Below are 15342 nucleotides of genomic sequence, written 5' to 3' on the forward strand. Positions count from 1 at the left end.
CAGAGAACACAGGGTTCAGAGATTGAATTTTGCAAGATTGCATCAAAATTGGACCATCGATGATTGGAAACGAGTTCTTTTCTCCGATGAGACTAGAGTAAGCCTAAAAGCTCCAGATGGTCGTGAGCGTGTCTGGCGAAGGCGAGGAGAAAGATTTGCCAGCTGCAATATCTCTCTTAAAGTACCTTTTGGTGGTGGCTCTAATATGTTTTGGGGGGAATTTGTTTTGAAGCTCGTACGGAGTTGGTCCCCATACGTACGAGGTCTATGAATGCCCATTATAACTTAGACAACATTATTGTCGAACATGTAATGCCTTTTGCTCCGTTTCTTGTACCTAATTTTTTATTCATGCAAAACAACGCTCGTCCTCATGTGGCTCGACAGGTTATTGGCTACCTAAATGATGTTGATATTCCATTATTAGAGTGGCCACCTAACAGTCCGGACATGAATCCTATAGAATATCTATGTGACTATCTCAAAAAAAAGATTCGAAGTCGTAGACTCCCTATTGCCACTCACAACCAACTCATTGAGGCCGTTATTGAAGAATGGGAGAATATTCCGCAAACTTTTATTGAACATTTGATATCAAGAATGCTTCGGCGCATAAATGCAGTCATAAGATGTAGAGGAGGGCCTACACGGTATAAGTGATTACCCAGATGCATTTTATTGTGTTACTTTACTGATTTTTTTCTTTTTGCAATTTGGAGTTATGCTAGCTTATTTACGCATTTCCGACAAAAACAAATTTTTAAAGAAACAATAAGGCAAATTAAGGTCATGATAAAGTCATGTTGGACTTATTTGTAGGTGTTTATTATTATTTCAATGTAACTTAGTTTTATTTTGTGTTCATATTGTAAATATTTAGATTATTTAAAGTGGTGCGTTAATTTTGTCCAGGAGTTTATATATATAAAGAATTTATTGATCCATTTGTATTATCCATTATTCAGACAAAAAATTAAAACCAGAAAATCCAAATTTATATTAAACAAATAAAATAAATTTTTAAATATGAAGTTATATGAAACTTACATTTAAAAATCCTTAATAAGGATTTTCATGTAGTTTTTTGCAATCTATAAATTGTGCACAAAGAAATGTAAAATTTATAAACAAATGTTAACTTTTGACAGGAATATAAATATACAAAAACAATCTGTGTAATCAGATTTGTATAAGGCAGTAAAATTCGCATCTAAAAGGCACTGCAATTTCTGACGAAAAGAATAAACTGATGCTTTTTAAACGCGCATTACTTCGTCAATATAGTATACGTATAAGATTGTTACTCTCAAAGAAAACGAGTATTAAAATGCTTTTAACATAATTCTCATGGATAATTTAAATGTCCTGAATTTATACAGAAACTGTGTATCGGTTAGATAATCATTTAGAATGGGTTTCTGTATGTATATTCAATAAATTAAAAAAAAGCAAAATACTTGGTACATATATTAATTTTTTCATTTTGAAAATGGGTTTTATAATAATGAATTAATTAATTTTTAGATTTTGTGAAACAGTTTGATAATAAGTAAAAACAGGGATATAAAAACAATTTCACGTTATCAAATAATATGACTCAATTGTGAAACATTTCTACTAAAATGGGACATTTTAATTCTTCGTTGAACGTTTTAGTTAAACAGAATAGTAGCAGTAGATTTACAACTTGTTACTGATAGATCAAAAATCCGTAAATTATATCTCAAAGTATATCTTCTTGGTATTTGCAAGCATGCTTCTTAATGCGAAAAAAGACTGGTTAAGCAAAAAATGGCTTGATAACTGTTATTTGGACACTGCACTTCAGAAGCAATAACGTTAAATGATGTTGTCACCTAAATTTGGCAGCTTTACACGAAAACGTCAAAAAGTTCACAAAATCCTTCCTTGCCTACCGTATATAATTGATACTGTGCGAGCTAGTAGTAGAACATCCAATTAAGTCGATTAAAAACAACAACCCTTGACAGTTGAGAAAGTTAGGTTATGTTAGGTTTAATATGACTGGGCGCTTAACCCATAAACATATAATACTGACTACTGCCATACAGTAGCGTTCAAAGCAGTCATGCATCTTTGTCTAATGGGCCGGGTTTATCGACAACGTGACCTTCTCACTGCTTTACACTGCAGAAAACTGCTTTGCGTCAGTTTTCTAGGGGAACGGACTGGAATTGAAACTATCAATCTATCTTGTATTATATGTCTACGGCTTACCCAGTCTTCCACTTAAAGTAGGCTATAGTTGTCTCTTCTGTCCAGCATTTTTATTAAAGTCTATTGTGGCGAGGTGAGACCTCTACGAAGTCGTAGGACTCGATTTGCAGTTTCTCCAAAATTAAACATATCAAAGACAAAGATCATGAGAGTGGATAGACTACATAAGACTCATCTACAAATACGCTCGATTGACCGGTTTGAGGTTGTGAGCTCATACTTATATCTGAGATCATTATTCACAAACACAGGATCACTACAGGAAACGTAGATGTGATATAACAAAAGTCGCCGTAGGAAAGATGGCCAAAATATGGAAGGATTCTCAAATTTCACGAACTCTAAAAATCGTTGATCTCTTTGTCTCTCTCTCTCTCTCTCTCTCTCTCTCTCTCTCTCTCTCTCTCTTAAGTCCTCACCTACCGAAGGGAGTATAGTGATCATCGTGATGTTGTGTATTATCCGTCTCCAAAGACCTCTGTCTCTGGTCATTTCTTTTAACTCATGCTTAGGGCTTTTGCATATTCCTGTAATTTGGTCGATCCATCTTGTTGTGGATCTTACTAGATCTTCGGCTTTCTACCTTTCCTTGAATAATAAGTACATATTTTCATGTCTTCTGTGTCTGTTCTCATAACATTTCCAAAGTATTTTAATTGTTGGAGATGGACTTTGCTGGAGAGCCATTTACTGATCTTTAGCTCATTTAAAGTTGAATTATTTGTCGTGTGGTACACGGAATTCGTAACATTTTTCGTAACAGAACATTTCAGTGGCGTCCATATTTCTTCTTTTAGGGTCCAAGTCTGTATATTGGGAATATTAAGCAGTTGATCAACCATTTTTAGAGTTTCATTTAGTAAATTACATAAACATTTGGCAACAAAAAAGTCGTCTTCAAAATGGTCTGTATTTACTCACACTCGATTAAAAACAACAAGCGTTGGCAATTGTTGTTTATAACTGTTTCAGCGTAGTAATAGAAGTTCTGCGTCGATACGTGATAACGAATAAAATATAAATTCAAGCCAAGAAGTTTTTCTGATAATTTTTTTGGATATCGACCGTTTTTTATACTTAGTTCTTGTTTTAATACGATAAATGTCTAAATAATAAACCCATTCTAAATGTCAAATTTATATTTACAGTTATTGAATGAATGCCAATCCAATTTATCGTAAAAAATTGTTAGTTCATGCAATAGGTTGTTTTAATATCGAAACTGTTTTATGTAAGTTATTGCTTTATGGAGGTTAGTAAAAATGCATGCAATGTATTTACATTAAAAGATAACAGGAAAATATCGTAACATAACGCAACTCCTGAAAGAACAACAACAATAATTAACACTGCGCAGTAGCTTTTGTAATTTTATTACTTGTTAATAAATTAGAATGAAGCAAAAAGAGTTTAATCGTTTATTTAAAACGCATTACAAAAGCTAGAGCGGTAACTGCTTATGTTGCTTATGTTTAAAGATTCGTTAGCTCATGTTATGTATGAATATGACGCTACAGAAATTTTGTCTGGTTTCTGAATATTATAAAAGTCAGATTCTGATTATTTTAATAAAGATTTAGATATGTACACAATAAACTCTAACTCAATCATACTTCTCTATAAGTGATAAGGCAAGAATTTAGCATTCGCCGAAAATTCAGGAATTTTGATTTTACACGAAAGACGATATATTATGAAGAAAAAAATAATATACAGTGTGATCCACTTAGGATAGAAACGCCTCTATAAAATTTGAAGTTGTTTTTTTTTTAAACGTCATGTAATAAAAGGTATACTTCAGAACATAATTTAAAATGTTTATTCAAATTTCCAGGACATACTGCGATACTTTTCTTTAGTCAAAAATGGAGAATTTGTATCAGCAATTTTTTATTGAAACAATTCCTACGCTAGTGGATTTAGAGTTTCTTCAAAAAGCTATGACAAAAATATCATTAAAATATATTTATTAATACCGAAGTTAGGACAACTTAAAATTTAAAACTCAGTAAGCTGTGAGTCACTAAAGAACAACATGTATCAACAGATAACCATGAAAATTATTATTTTGTAAACAATTTTAATAATAATCCACCACTACATGAAAAAAATGTTTAAAATAACATAAAAACTGAATGAAAGTAACACAATTATATTTTTACATGCTATAAAACCTCATATTAAATCCTAGTTGTCATGAAAATGAACAGAGCAGTCATCTAATTAGATAAATAAATTTAATCGTTCATTAAGTGGAAACTCATGAATAGCATTCCACAATTCCACAAAGTACTAAAAATTCGGTCGTTCAGTATACCACACCAACTATTGAGATTTATAATAATACTGGCTTTTACAGTTACTCGATGGGGATTATTTGCTGTCCAATTGTGACAATTTTGTGATGGTGCTACTGTATTTGCAGTAAAAGTGGCTACGCCGCTAAACAACACATTGTTTTGTAAAATTCATATTTTAAATATTCTCTTTGCGCACATAAACAATACTTTACAATTCTATACCTTTTGTTTCTTCCCTTCTTACAATGTGTGTAAAAATTTTGGTTCGAAAGGTTTAATATTATTTGCCCCAAGATCACCAATACTCTCTCGAGGTATATTCAAATCTAAACTGGCATTGGGTTAATTTTTGAAATGATCTAAAATAATTTGATCATTCCCTCTTCTTCTTTGTAAGGGATTATTTTTTAGCGTCTATTAATATTATTATTAATATATGCCTAATAAGGGTTTAATATAATATTTTAATAACAGTTTAATGGCAATTTTTTATTGAGGCAAATATTATGCATAAATTTACAGTGAAACTTAAATTTTTCACACATGTCAAATAGTAATATCATTTTCATGGCAACCAAGATTTAAATTGAAATAATGTGTTTTAAAGAAAGTAAAGTTAATAACGTTATAGTACAAGATCCCACTGCAGGAGCACTACGTTCGTAACGTAGTTTATCAAACTCACACTTTTACATATATTTAAAATTGGCAGAATATTGATAATAGGTTACCCGTCAAAAAGTATCCGCAAATATTTTTAATTCAATTAATAGTAATTAGTTTTTGACAACTATGTTATTTCGTTCATTTATTTTTTAAATAAAATACGCTGCTCATAACGTATATGCATGTTTTTTTATATCAAATTAAAGCTAATTTTTTTCTTAATATGAGGATATAAGGTTGCTGAGAAAAAGTGGTTGCAAATTAGAAATATAGAGTTAGGGCACAACGACCCAACAACACTGGTTTGACAAGTGATAATATGTATATTATCCTTTTTTTTTTTTTTGGTACCCATATTGCTTATTTAAAGTACACCTCACCGTGTTTAAATTCAATTTTCAAAAACGCGCGTGTTATAAAGTTATCATGGCAACATTAACAGTTTTAAATATTGATCTGATCTGACAGGAGTACATACCTTGTAACGTCAATAAAATATGAATAAAATATTACTAACAAATGCTTCAAAGATTTTATTCAAATATTTGAAAATCTTAATCTTTTAAATAAATATGAAAAGTACTTCTTCTTCTTCTTCAAGTGCCATCTCCGCGGCGGAGGTCGGCAATCATCATAGCTATTCGAACTTTTGAGACGGCTGCTCTGAAAAGTTCATTTGATGTACATCCGTACCACTCTCTCAGGTTGCGCAGCCATGACATTCTACGCCTCCCTATGCTTCTCTTTCCTTGGATCTTTCCCTGCATGATCAGTTGGAGCAAGGTGTATTTCTCTCCACGTGTAATATGTCCGAGATATTCCAATTTTTTTGTTTTTATTGAATTTAAAATTTCCATTTCTTTGTTCATCCTTCTCAGAACCTCTTTGTTTGTGACGTGTTCTGTCCATGATATTTTCAGAATTCTACTGTACACCCACAGCTCAAATGATTCCAGTTTTTTCATTGATGTAGCATTCAAGGTCCAAGATTCCATTCCATAAAACAAGGTCGAAAAAACATAGCACCTCGCCAACCTAACTCTTAGTTCCAGTTTTAAATCCCTGGTACATAGAACTCTTCTCATTTTGTTGGAATGAAAAGTACAGTTGGTATTATTTGAAATATTTATACTTCCGTTTTCTAAATAAGAGGAAATGCTGTTCAAATTAATACTACCGACATTCTCGGAAGCCAATGAGGTTGTACTTCCATTAATGGCTCTCCCAATAATGTTTGACATATTCTTCTTATTGGTAATACTCTCTTCAATGTAACCAGTCCCAACAGCTGCCGATTTCTATCCTACTTGCCATTATATTTAATCTATTGTCATGCCACTGTTCGCCATAATTGTAGCGGACGTACGTCGAAACGTATGTCCCGTGTATTTCTCAGGATCGTTCAATTTTAGATAACGTGCAATTTGCAAGAGACATGATCCAATTGTATTAATACCAAGCACTTGATTTGTACACTTCCCTTTACCATACCGTAAGAAAACTCGATCTGAACTTACATTTTTGGGGCATAATAATAAATATTTCTTCACCAAACGCACATAATTAATTACATAGCTATCAACAACTATAAAGCGTCGAGTAATCATAGACTTAGATGGTCGGATAGTAATAAGCAATACGCTTCCTTCTTTGTTGATGTTATGTAAGCGTAAATCGAACAATTCATACCTTCTGAAAGAGCCAAAGATACCGCAAGTGGCTACCACGTCATTGTTGCTAACGGCATTCATGAATGCATGCACTTTCACAAATGATTTTAAATCGACCCCTTTGTTTATCCTCAACATACTTTGCAATTTGGGATGGATAGCTGAAGTAGTCGACATAGTCGACTTGTAGTCCGACATTTTTTGAATGTTAGCAAGTACAACTCGTTCGTCTGTATCTGTTACCTTTTGCTCTTACATCCATTTAATGAACTTATTGTATTAACCGTGATTAGGCTTTAATATTTAAGTAATCAATGTTAGAAATCATTTTTAAATAATATACAACCAGTAATATCTGGTAATAATAATCTTATGTGACAGATTGCAAATTAATTTTTGTTTTTCTCATTTCCATAATAACGAAAGGTATACTGATGTACATCACAAATTCAACCATTTTACCTTCTTAGCCCTTATTTCAATTTTTTGTAGTAATAACACATGATTTCAAAGTGTCGCGCGTTTTAAAGACCTTAACATCCACTTATACTTTAATATACTAATATGTCTATTGGTGCATGCTTTAAAATCTCACACAACTGACACTTCAAGCCAGTAGCGTTGCGCGCTAGCTGTCTTTCATTTTATCTTTGATACCTCGCGTTTTTAACAGCTGGCAACCCTAATTTTTGACCATTTTTTTTTCAGGCAAATTTATATCATCACATTACGAAAAAAATTAGCTTGCTTTAGATTGATATAAAAACATGCAATACGTCATGAGTAGCGTATTTTATTTAGAAAATAATGAACGAAATAAAATTTTTATCAAAGATTTTAAGTACTATTAATTGAATTAAAAATATTTCCGGTCACTTTTTTACTGGCAACCTTGTCGCCAATAGGAAATTTCGGGCTTTACGATTGGTCAAATTGCAACCTTAATTGCAGCCAATTGTATTGCCCGAAACTGCTGCTCAATTGCGGAATTACCATTGGTCAAATGGCAACATAATTTCAGCCAATAGTAATATCCAAAATTGAGCATTGGCTATCGTGCAGGTCCAATGGCAGAGCGCCAGAAACCGTTGACCCAATTATTTCTAAATAAATATGGGTGCACGATGGCCAACAATTCGTTCTGGTCAGGACAGGTTCGCAGAACCAACCTTCTTGGCATATAAGAGACCTTCTGGTTGATTAAGTTCCTAGAAACTCTGCTCTTTTATTTACCTACCTATACCTTTTTATTGCAGGATTTTTCTAAGTCTCTAGCGAGATTTAGTGTCGATTTGATATTTAATTTGTATTTATTTTCAGCTTTTCGACTTAGGAGATTTCGTGGGAAATCTTTTATTTCGAATTAAATCGTCTTTTTTGACTTAGACGAAATTGGTAAGATTTATCTGGTATTTTCAGGGTATTTTTAACTTAAAATAATCTGTGAAATATTGACTTCTTTTTCAGATTATTTTTTTACTATTTATTAATTGGTGTTTTTCGACTTAGTAGAATTTTTTCTCTTTCAGATTTAGTAAGTCCCTGAGCGGGACTTAGCCGAATTTTTATAACATTTTATTTTCTCTTATGTTTGACTAAACTAATTTGACTTAGGATAAGTGTCATAATTTTATTTTCTCTTTCAAAGACTTTGAAAATATTTCTGATATTTTATTTTCTTTTCAGGATAAAATAACTTATAACATTTTATATACTGTTTTGGGACTTTGAAATATTTCGATATAAAAATAAATTACGATTATTTTTACTTTTCAGGTCTTTTTCGACTTAGGAAATTTTCGATCCGAAAACTATTTGTTTATTGATATTTTGTTACATGTCTTTGTTGATTAGTCCCGGAGGCACTACGACAAACACAAATTTCGCATTTTGAGAAAAATCTGACATTTATAAATAACTTTTGATTTCCGAAATTTTTGGGACTTAGAAAAATTGCATTAATTAGTCTTAGGTGTGATAACTAACGACCTTCTCTTGCAGATTCTTAGTTCTAAGACTAATTAACACCTTATTTTCAGATTCTTGATATTAAGATAACTAAACTCTTTGTTTACAGATTCTTAGTTTTAATACTAACCAACATTTATTTGCAGATTCTTAGTTTTAGTAAACATTTATTTGCATCTCAATAAAGGTATTTTTCTCTCTAGTTTAGCGTTCATATACGATCTATATGACCACAGACCGTGATCCTTACGTGCTCCGGTCAAACACAGCTATGGATAGTGCGACTGGACCACCTTCCCTCATTCCCGAGGGTCTTATCCAGCGACAACCTATTATCCATGTATTCTCCTAATTTTAAATGTATGTACAAATGTGAGTTTGGTTAACTACGTTATGAACGTAGTGATCCTGGAGTGAGATCTTAAGCTATTAAGTGCGATATTTTCATTAAAATAATTTTAAACATTTTTTTCATGCCTTTGTGGATTATTACACAATTTTCATGGTTATCTGTTGATACAGGGTGTTCTTAGGTGACTCGTAGCTTAGTGAGTTTTAAAATTTTAAGTTGTCTTAAGTTTAATTTCGTTATTACTAAATATATTTTACTGTAAAAGTATTGTATTGTAGTATTCCCCGAAATTTAAATAAACATTTTAAATTTAAGGAAAAGTTTATTAAATAAGTGGAAGTATTTTGGTTTGAACAACTTATACTATAATATAAAAAAAAATAAACAAACATTTTTACGTTTAGTTGTTACCTTATGATTAGTACAGGTTAATTTTAATTTGGAATGTACTTTCCGGTTCACAGTTGGTATTCAGCTAACATTCTTTGGACTTTGACCTAGAGCATATGCTGAAGATTCTCTTCTGTTCAAAAATTTAATGTTCGAACCACTGGTTAAATTCTGATTTGAGTACGTCGGGTTTTTTTTTCTTTAGAAGACCAATGTATTTATCCACTTTATTTATTGGGAATTAACTAAAATTGTAATTGAATGGAAATCGTCTTTTTTCAGAACGATTTTAAAAGTGGAAATCGAAACGTTAAAATAAGCATGTTTTCAGTTAAAATTGTAGTTAATTACCATTAAATATACTAGATAACAGAAATGGTAACAACAAAAGTGGTGAAAATCATTGTAGAAATACTCAGATGACGTGACGTAGATGTGTGCTGATTTACAGAAACTTCAAAATAAAAAAAACAATACTCAAATCACAATTCAACCCCTGGTTTGTCCATCTAATTTTTAACGGAATATCCATCCAGGTTTTCGATTTACAACTTAACTTACATCTACGTCTTTCATCATTTTCCAACAGGAAGTCTGGGATACTACTTCTAAGGTCGAAGTCCAATGCGAAGTTAAACCAAGTTGAAACGTGAAAGTTAAATTGTTGACTTATATGAATAGTCATGAACTAAAAATAATTTTTACAAATATATTCAGATTTTACATGTTACAAGATAAAGACAATCCTAAGTAAACCTGCCTGTCATATAGGTAACCAATGCTGTATATTCTGAAATGTATTTTATATTGTATAAATATGATTTTAGAAAGGTATGAATTTTCTAAACTATATGTCAATATGAGATAAATACTTTGATATAGAGAAAACTCTATTCTTTAACTACTCAATCGAATCTAGAAAGCCTACATAATTTTGATTATAAAATACTATGAAGCTCTGTATACATCTCGATTTAATAAACATATATCTAGAAAAATAGTCACTTTTATAACACGGAATAATAAACAAATGAAGCTAAGGAGATAGAGAATCTACAGTATTCACGTGTATTGACGTTTTTTTTTTAATAAACCGGTAAATATTGAGTGGCTATTGTTCTGATATACAGAATATACAGTTCACTCAAAACGTTTCTTCTAGTGAATTTTTAAAGACATATCAATATCCGGCCTTTATAAGACAAATTGAGCGCGTGAAATTTAACTCGAGGCAACATGTAGTCAAGTAGAAAATGGAAAGATAGAAAGAGTAGGTATATTTGCAATTAAGAAAAATTAAGAAAATGATAGAAAAAAAGTTAAATACAAAGAGGTTGGATAATTCAAGGAAGATCACTACAGGAGTAAAGAAATACTAATGGAATGGATTAATGTAATATTTTAAGACCTGATTCTCAAGTACCACATTTATTCCTATGTTGTCAAAAATGATGATTGAAATGTACAATATTAACAGAAGAAAATAGTTGAAAATCTGTACCACCAAAGGGATCGTAAATTGTTGGAATGAATAACGATTCGGAACAAGAATAGAAACAATGGACATTATGTGTTCAAGAATGGAGGTATTAATCTGCATTTACGGATCTCACATATAATCAACGCACACCGGGCGTAGTAGCACATGTACTCCAAAACATTAACCGTCACCAAACAGATAGTGTAGAAACTTACTCTCGTTTCATCAGCGAACACAATATTTTAGTCATTGAGATGCCAATATTAACTAGCACTTACTGTCCTAGAAGAATTAAGGAGACGAAATTCCTAACAATCCTCTAACCCATCTGGTCAGCGACTATGGCCAACAAGCCCTGCTGCTTAATTCGGCCTCATTTAATAGTTTTCTTATTGTTCCAGATGATATTACATTAGGAACCGCTAATAAATATTTTTTTTTGCAACCATAATTATGTTGTGTGATTAATTTTTAATCTTTTAAATAAGCGTTATTAAACCGACCGAACTGAAAAAAAGCGTGTGTTATCATGGTTCTTTCGACGAAAGAAAAGATTTTATATATTTTATATTGTTAACACTATTAATTTCATTCAATTTTTTTTCTTCTCTCCGTACCATGTCTATTACTGAACGTTTGTTATCATATTGGCTATCATAATTTTATTCACCGCAGCTCTGAATAGTTACGACGAAGACTGATTAAATCACTCACGTAGGTTACGAACCATGATACTCTTCTTCGACCGGGATCCTTCTTTCCAAATATTTTGCCTGAATAATTAGATGGAGAAGATGGAAGTAAACGTTTTAATACCTCTTTTTCATTCGGAAGAACACTGCTCTGGCCTTTTCAATGCGGATGTTTATCTCTTTGGTCAAATCTCAATTACCATTTATATTTATAACGAGATAAGTGATGTTCTCACTGTCAATTAATAACTGAAGTTCTTCCGTAAAACTCGTAATAAACACATACCGACATCAACCCTGCCAAGTGCCTCTTTGAGAATTTGCTCGGAGTACAGATTAAAAAGCAGTGGTGACAAGATGCACCTTTATCTAACTTCTCGGATAATTTCAATTGATTCAAAAGTATCTAGGCCAATTCTGATGTTTGCTTACTGGTATTTTTTTATTTATAAATAATTTGTAGTTTTTTTTACTGAGATATTTTTTTAAGTCTTGATTTTCTGATGATCAATGAGCGTCTTTCTAGGGATTTGTTTAGCTGTCATGTTTTGCATCCATCTATTACAATACTTTTAAAGACTGAGTTAAAGAGGATATATTTTCTTTCTTATAGATATATCTTTGGATCTCAGGTTTGAACTTACACACCCTATAAACTTTTTCCTCTTTCAATCCTTTCTTCTATTTTTTTTTGAGTGTTGTCCCTATAGTTTATTCTTCTTCTTCTTCTTTTTATGTAGACATGACTCTGTATGTTTTTCAATGTGCCTCCAGTAAGTTGTCGTTCCATCGTTTTCGAGGTCCTCCTACTGATCGTCTTCCTATTGAGGAACCGTCTCTTGTCGCCTTTACTACTCTATTTGCTGTCATTCGGCTTATATGATCGTTCCATTCTACTCTTCTATTTCTTATCCAGTTCTTAATGTTCGTCACCTTGCATCTACGTCGTATATCTGTACTTCTAGTTCTGTCCCATAGCGTCTTGCCATCCATTTTTTTAAGTGTTTTCATCTCTGCTGTTTCTAACATCCTTTTTGTCCTCTCTGTATCAGGTCGTGTTTTTGCCGCGTATGTCATTATTGGTCTGATGACTGTTTTGTAAATTCTGCCTTTCATTTCTTTCGTGGCTTGTTTGTATAAATGCTTTACGGCTGCAATGATTTTATTTATTTGAGAGCTTTACATGACTTGCTATAGTTTTTTACTGGTATGCTTTTACTAGGTCGTATGCTTTTACTAGGCCAACAAAGGCGGCCGTGGCCTTCTAAGCCAAAGCACACGAGTTCGATCCTCGGCACCAACAAAGACATTTTCATTTCTAAAAATGATAATGAGCTGTCACTGTGTTCAGAGGGCACGTAAGGTAACAAATATGATGCGAATGTCTTGATTCCTTAATATTTTTTTTTTTTTTTCATTTTATGGTTAAAATTTGACTGATATTCCAGCTCATTTTTAGGGTTCAATTCAAGTTTTGAAAAATAATGCGACTGACATTAGAGGTCTAACGATTCTTTAAAATATATTAAAGATAATTAAAATAGTTCAAATAGAAAATAATGTAATAAATTTAATTTACCAGTTTTTTTTCAAGCTGACTCCATTGATTTCTACGTGACTATGTACTAGGATTTCTATTTGATTTTTGTAGATATATGTTTTGAACTCAGATTAATCTTACACAAAAAAGAAACAAGCAATATATGACCAGTTTTGCTCTATATCCAATTTCTCAAAAGTAACATTACATCCATATTCGAAAATTAAATTTGGTACTTCGGTTATTTGTTACTTACTGTTGATATTACTTGCTACTATTATTATTAGTAAATATTACTTGCTGTTGTTGACAATTTTCCATTGGTGGGAAATGATATTTTCTTTTTATAGACCTGATCATCGATTTTATTTGTTCTCATTTTAATCATTTTGAAAATTACAGAGCTATGCAAATGATTAGACACCATGGTGCATTGCTCAGTTTGTACTGAGTTTTGTACTTACTTACAGTTTTGTACTCACTGGTCTGCTGTTATTCAAAATTATGAGAAATTGTACATTATTCATTTAAGTGCAGTTTATAATGTTTGAACTGATTATTTTACAATTGTCAGTGAAGCTTTTTAATTTTGTTATGAATTATAAAAAAACAAGCCAATTTCATAGCACTAGATAGCTAGAAAGAATATACGATATTCATTTGAATTTGTGAAACGGTTGACGGGTGATATCCATTTGAATTTGTGATTGACACATAAAAGTGTCGTGTCTTGATCGGTGTTAACATCGTTTGGTTTGGAATGAAGTAAATTAACTATAATACTTTAAAGGGCATGACCTTCAGTTTAAATTAAAAATACTTTATATAAATAACGTTTCCATTTTCGTCTCGGAAATTGGTCACAAAATACAAATTAAACAAATTATTTGTTTAATTTGTATGCTACAGTCAAGCTGCACTGAAGGCTCTAAAATCTACAACTTATAAGTCGATAACTTGTTGTGGATACCAGGGCATCAAGGAATTGTTGGTACAGATTGGTATCTGTGAACAGAGCCATTCTCTCGTGTACCAAAAACCCACAACGTGGAGAATATCTGGAAATGGGAAAAGGAACTTAATGTAGTCAACTGGAAAAATATTCCAAGCCAAGAGCAAGTAAAAAGCTTATTACAACCTTGTCCTCGCTGTGTAATAAGCCTTGTCCAATGTCTAATAAACGTCATCTCTCTCTATCTTCGCAATCGTTCGTTGTTAAATTTCTTTCGCTCATAGACCTATTTACTCCATGCCATTGTTACTTTAATCTAGGTCTTACTCTTTTTCGACGTCCTAGCGGTTGCAAATCTATGACTTTTTTTGAGTCTTATTCCCGGCATACGTTGGACATGTCCATACCACCTCAGTTGTTTCTTCTCGATAACTGGGGTTATATTTCCTTCTACACTCGTTACTACTTTACGTACGTTACTTTATTACTTCATTTCTGATTCATTCTTGTCTAGAACTACATAAAGATGATCTGATTGCATCCATTCTACTGTTTCTACTCGTTTCTTGTTTGTTTTCACTAATTCACCATATTTCAGTGCAATAAAGGAGAATATTTTTAACCACGGTCTTTTATATTTTAATTTTCTTCCTTTTTTTATATCTTTACTCCGCAGTGACTTCAGTCTAGACGGGAGTTAAAGACAATTTTAGTGGAATACTTACTTAACACACTGGGATGACAAGCCAACGCTCATGCTCGCAAAGCCTGAACTGTTTAAGGTGACCCCGCAGAATATGCAAAAAAGATATAAGTTACTCCGATACCGCGCTCTTCATGCTCGGTCATCGCTGTCAATTCTGTGAGGTAGCACGACCGACTGAAATCTATGAAAATCTAACTCCGAGTACCTGGCAACACCCAGGTTTTAGCCTTAGCCCGGCATGCGGAGCTCTGCTAGTAGCAACCATACATTCCTAGGTTGTTCTCATGGAACAACTCACGGCACCAGGCGACACCCAGGTTTTAGCCTTAGCCCAGCATGCCAAGCTTTGCTAGGAGCTACCATACGTTCTTAGCTTGTCATGGAACAA

At 32.4% G+C, this 15342-nt stretch overlaps 1 protein-coding gene across 7 annotated transcripts in view; it reads right to left on the reverse strand.

The window, feature by feature from the left end:
• The window catches only part of tweek (transmembrane protein KIAA1109 homolog tweek), a 204308-nt gene that overhangs the window by 116414 nt on the left and 72552 nt on the right, over window positions 1–15342 (reverse strand). The window lies entirely within an intron of this gene.

This window comes from Diabrotica undecimpunctata, chromosome 2 (genome assembly GCF_040954645.1).
Source record: "Diabrotica undecimpunctata isolate CICGRU chromosome 2, icDiaUnde3, whole genome shotgun sequence".
Lineage (NCBI taxonomy): Eukaryota > Metazoa > Arthropoda > Insecta > Coleoptera > Chrysomelidae > Diabrotica > Diabrotica undecimpunctata.